We start from the raw sequence: 6000 nt of genomic DNA, 5'->3' as shown, positions 1-6000 counted from the left end.
CCTCAAGGGTGCTCATATTATTATTCAAGCTGTGAGAACACCACACGATCTTCTGTTTCCACATAACCATTTTACTCGGGAAATAAATAAAATTAAAATAAATTCAATAAGCTCAAATAAAAATTAAATGATTTTTCTTCAGGTTTCCAAAAAGAGATCAGACTTTGCAGCCGGAAAGCAGGAATGTCAGGCACAGCTGGTAGCTCGCAAGCAGCTGGAAGGAGTTTTAAGCTTTCCAAGAGTCTCCTTAATATTGTTGTTCTGAAGTGGAACAGTTTAGCAAAATTCTGCGCTTATTTCCGTATCACTATCCCTGTGTACCTAGCTCTTTCTGGCAGCTTTGCTCTCACACAGTTTGATTCTCTCCTAGTCTAAAATCTACACTGCAGGCTTTAAAAGTGGGGTGCCACAACAGCTAACATGCAGGTACTTGCCTTCTTTATTGGATATGAGACTTTTTGCTTTTGAAAGATGAAAACCACAGTTCACGTTTTCATATTCTACCAAAATAAATTTATGCCTGAATTTTTAAAGTGGAGAATCCCAGGTAGCTGGTCACTGATGCTTGGCTGTGGCTTCCAGGAGCCCTTACATATGGCACTGCTGGCATTTTAAATCCCAAGGTATCTAACTGACTGCTTAAAGACATGAACAGAGCTACCTACATCCTGTGTAACCCCCAAGGCTATAGAAAGCACAGATAGATTAAAAATCAGCTCCCCAGTGGTTTAGAAGACTAAATGCAATACTAAACCCAAGTGTTTCACCTGATGTAATTTTAGCTATGACAGAAACTTCTTCTATAGCCTAAGTCAAATCACATAATCCTTCCACTTTGTTATAGTCATCTGTAGTATAGGACAAGTGACAACCATTGCTGTCCTCACTGATCTAATGGGGGGACACTGATTAACAGAAAAGCTTTTAAGAGATGCAAATGGTATTTGGGTTCCAACAAAAACTGCTTTACTTTGTCATTTGTATTGGTTTTACAGCAGCACATGAAGTACCAGCTATGCTAAATGCTGCAGAAACACATGGCCATGGACAACCTCTGCCTCAGAAGCCTGACAGTGATGAAATGTAAGTAGTAACTTCTGAAACGGAGCACCAAGTGCAAAAAGACACGTAGCTATAACAATTTGGACCAGGGAGCTCTTGGATCACTCGCTAATTTCCCCTTGAAATACAGCTTCACTCCTTCAGGAAGTGAAGAGGGGTTGTGCTGACCCTAAGCTATTTGATGACAGAGTCTAAAGATCCATTTCACTGATTTGCTCTAATAGTTTTCTTCTTTAATTTACCAGACAGAAACTAGTTACCTAGTATCAAAAGGCTTTGAAGGATCCAGGTCCTCAGGTCAGACAAAGCTTAAAAAAAAAAGAGATGAGGCAGCATGAACAGCCACTGTGAGGAACACCTCTTCATCAGATTGCAGCTGATTTGGGATCAGCTACATTGTGAATACACTCATTCAGACTCCCTTGGCTGAACAAACGTCTACACCACAGATGTCTCACGAGATAGGCATGAAAACTGAAGGAGAAAATGGAAGGATCCTGAGTATGCCATAACCCTCTGAAAAAAATAAAATGGGATCCAGAAATAGACATGCACTCATCTGTAACAACCTCTTTTCAATCTGACTGTGCTCTTACATTTTGTTCTGGAGTATAATTAAAATGCCACACCAGCCCAATACATTCATTTAGCAGTGCTGCAGTTAGCCTTAGTTACAAACTAATCTCTTACGTATCTTCCTTGCTTGTTCAGAACAGTGAAAGTTTTGTGGTTATACCTTTAGGTTATCTTATCAATGTTACACATAAGTAATCTCTCTATTCACCTTGTTTACTGTTTAATGTTTTGTTGATCTTTCACAATCACAGATTAATGCTTCACTTAATTACCAGAATATGGCTGTGCATTCCTAAAATGCCCTGAAAACAATTTTTGTGCCCGCTGCGATATATTCTGTGTTACTTGTAGGCTCTGTATTGGACCAGGTACAAACCTCCATTCCCCTGCTCCTTCCATAAATTAAAAAAAATATGAATATTTGATGACATACCCACCCAAGCAAGAGATATATTTGTGGTACAGCTTCCAGTACAAAGAAGTCCTGACTCCAGTTGTGGTCTTTAGAAAGTATAGAAATAATTTTCATTCAATATTATTTTTCCAGAACCAGTGATACATGTAGAATATCAATGATGTTTGTTCTCATGAGTAAATCTGATCACAGTTATACTAAAGTATGTTTCCTCCCAATGGGGCAAAAGGAGTTAATTTATTCAGTTAAGTACAGTGCAAGCTGGGGCAAAGGGACACCTCATCTTGCAAAAATGTCTTCCACATAGATCAATAAGAAATGTTCAATAGTTTAATTAGCTTGGGGTCTGCACAAGATCAAGTCTTCTATCATTTTAAATAACTAACGTCAGTGAGAGTGTATAATTTTAGGTTCATAAAATGCTTTAAAACTTTGGCACTAGACAAATTTATTACTTTTATTTATTTGTAGCAGGATTGCATTGTGATATAAATTTTCTGGGCACCTTAGGCAGTGTACAGCAGATGCTTCACAGAGTTTCCAGGGCAATGACTAAAACAGCAGTTTTATTCATCATGGTAAGATAGAAAACAATGAAATTAACTGCATATGCACTTTTATGAATGCTACACCCTGGGTTATGAAGATTTCATAGTGATAGTAACAAACAGTACTAGGAAAATCAACCAGCTCTGCATCTCTAGAATATTTCTCATGTGATCTACCAAAACAGAAATTCATATGTTCACTGCTAATATTCCAAAATATCAGGAGGTAAACCAATACCTGTTTAACAGGTATTAACCCTAAACTTCAGTAAGATAAAATTAAAAAGAGCCAAACTAAGAAAAACATGTCTTGAAATCCCATGTGAGTTCCCGAAGACAGAGGAGAAGCAAGCACTGTTCCATTATTTAATAAGGAAATTGCAGATCATTTTGCCTGACATCAATGTCAGGAAAACTGATGGAAAGGCTGGTACAGGAAGCAATCAGTGTACAATTAAAGGATGATAGTACAATTAACGCCAGTCAACATAGAAAATGAGTTTTGTCAGAAAAAAAAAACCCTGCCTATTTTCCCATGAGATTATGAACTAGTTTGATAAAGGAAACTTCTGTAAGATTTCTATAGGGCTTTGGCTCACAGCTTTACAGTATTTGTGGTAAAACCTCCAGCAATGTATAATATTGGTGTGGTCCATACTAAATTGATCCAAACCATACTGAATGATTTGAACAAAAATATGAAATTATTGCTGGAAAAAGCTGCAAATTACAAAAATTTATAGAGCGATAAATAATGGGAAGGGCAGGCCATTAATACAGACCAACTAAGACCACTTAGTAAGGTCTGGACTATATTTTAACGCAGAGAAGACAAAGTTGTTCATTAAAAGAACAAAGAAAATTGGTCTCATGTCCAAGATGGAAAATGATTTTGTGAAAAGCAGTGACTTTGTGAAAAGCACATCCTGCTCTCTTCTGCAAATACAGAATTTATCTGCCGCAAAGCCTCGAGTGAAGCAGAATTGTGTTTAAGAAACATGAAAGAAAGAGAAGAATAGCATAGAGCTGCATGGTCGTGGCAAAGACGCCTTCAGCTACTGTGCACTGGGGAAACTCTTTCTGTCAAGTGAGAATGCAGAGAGAGACCGAAGCTGTGAATTGAATTCAATTCTGGATCCATTGACATGGGTGAAAGCTATTGCACTACTCCAGTGGAGTCAGGGCTCTCCTCCTCACACATGCTTAAGCAGCCAATACAATCCTAAACAGCACGTCCCAAATTGCAAGGATACGTACTTGAAAAACATCTGAGTAATCTTTGATTTATATAGTGCATCACTGCGTATCCTTCTCCCAACAACTACAATGGGGAAAAAAAGCCCCTTATAATTTGACTTCATAATTATCTGTAAATTAAGTACAAAACAAATACTTCAATTCAAAATCACAATTACTAGTAAAAGTACTAATAAGAACAACTGCTAATTGAAAATAACTAACTAGACAGTAGTTGCTGGAAAGCTCTTTTAAAATAAGCAATGTATCATGTAAATAAAAAAAGAGTTTGTTGTGCACTTGAGAAAGGTCTGGAATGAAATCGGGCCTACTCAAGTTTCCTGCTTACCTACTACCTCCTATTTAAACTCTGCCAAACTCTATGTATACATTAAAAGAAAGAACAGGTTGATCACAGCTTCAATTTTCAACATGTCAGAAGCCCAGAAGGAATGGAATGGAACTGGAAATGGACTACGTGGGTGCACAGTTACCGGTGACTATAGCCCATCTGAACCAGTCAATGCATTGCATTTGTTGTTACTCGACACACAGTACAACCACGGTGTAATCGGCCTACTTGGATCAGGGCTGTGTCTGCACGCTCGCCGAAGATGTGCTTCTAGCACGCAGGCACCAGAAGCGCTAGGCAGCTAAACCAGTAACAATGCTGAGAAGTTCACCTACAATTCCACCTACCTGCATCATACTCAAACTGGTCTCCAGACCAGCGCCCTTCAGCAAATTTGCACTAAGCTTGGTGAGGTCAAGTACATGTTGGAGGACAGGCACAGAATTCAAAAGAATCCTGACAAATTGGAGAAATGGATTGCAAACACAGGACGAAATTAAAAAGTTTAAAGAGCAAGAAAATACAGTTAGGCAGAAGTAAGCAGGTGTACAGGCAACACCTACACGGCAAGTATCGAGAAAAAGGGAACAGAGAGTACAGTCAGTCACCACAGGTCAACACTACCAGGCTGTTGCCCAGGAGGCATTTCCAAGGGTGACTGCATTAGCAGGAATACAGCCTGCAGTGTACCCAGAATATCCCTTCCACTCCATTTGGTATTGATACGTGTTCAACTGGATTACTTGATCCTAGCTTGGTGAGACTCCGCAGGAATGGTAGAAACAATGAGGGAAATGTCCACGCAGCACTACTTAGCTTAAAGGAGAGAAGGCTGAGAGAGACAGAGACTTGGTAACAGTCTTCAAATTTATCCCGAGACTTCCAGTAGAAAGTAGAAAAGGTTAAAACTTGAGCATACTGGTCGGCTGGCATACTAAATGCTAACATGTTAAACTCAAATTCTGTATTACATTTTTCAGGACATAGACAGCATTTTCCTGACAAATGTCTGTGTATTACAAACAACTTTGAGAATCTGCTGCTTTCCTGAGGTTAACAATAATTTCACATGGTACTTTGATTGACGCAAATGCTCGATCACATTCAAATCAAAATAGGAGGAAGCTACTGTTTTACATGGCTTCCTGCAGGACATATGCAATGTTATCCCAGAGGAGAAGGCAGGTTATGCAATGAATGAGCAGCTCTGCATAGTTATGTTTATTTGGGAAGCATTTCCAGTAATTATATGGAAAGAACTGAGAGAATAAACTGATAAGACATTCTCATGATTTAGTATTTTCATCCCTAAAGTAACAATTAGATTTTAAATGAATTGAATTTTGGTTGCTATTTCACTCTCTTTATGCAACTTAAATAATGGAAGGGAAATGGAAACTTCCTTTACTAATATTAGGATTCTTCCACTGCGTGTGTGGTTGCATGTGTGTGTAAAAGTGGTGGCTAATAAAGAAGCAGAATAGTTTCCTCTACCTTATCATATTTGAACCTCACTGGCAATACAGTAAAACCCTAAACTTGTTTTAGGAGCCAAAACGGACCAACTGTTTTCCAGATTTAAGGGATGGTAGAAAGACAGACAATTCCCATTTCTTAGCAAAGCTAAATGCTGCTCCAATTCGTCTAATGAGTAAGTCAGACAAATAAGTCAACTATAGTGACATTTGAAACCTTATTTTCTTCTCCTTTAAAGGGAAACAATATAGAAATACATTACTTTCAAGTAAGTTTAAATAAATATAGAGTTCTTTGATCATAAAATATCACAAATACTTCTTCTCTGATAACAT

This window comes from Tauraco erythrolophus, chromosome 5, assembly GCF_009769465.1.
Source record: "Tauraco erythrolophus isolate bTauEry1 chromosome 5, bTauEry1.pri, whole genome shotgun sequence".
NCBI lineage: Eukaryota > Metazoa > Chordata > Aves > Musophagiformes > Musophagidae > Tauraco > Tauraco erythrolophus.
Note: the sequence above shows the minus strand (reverse complement) of the source record.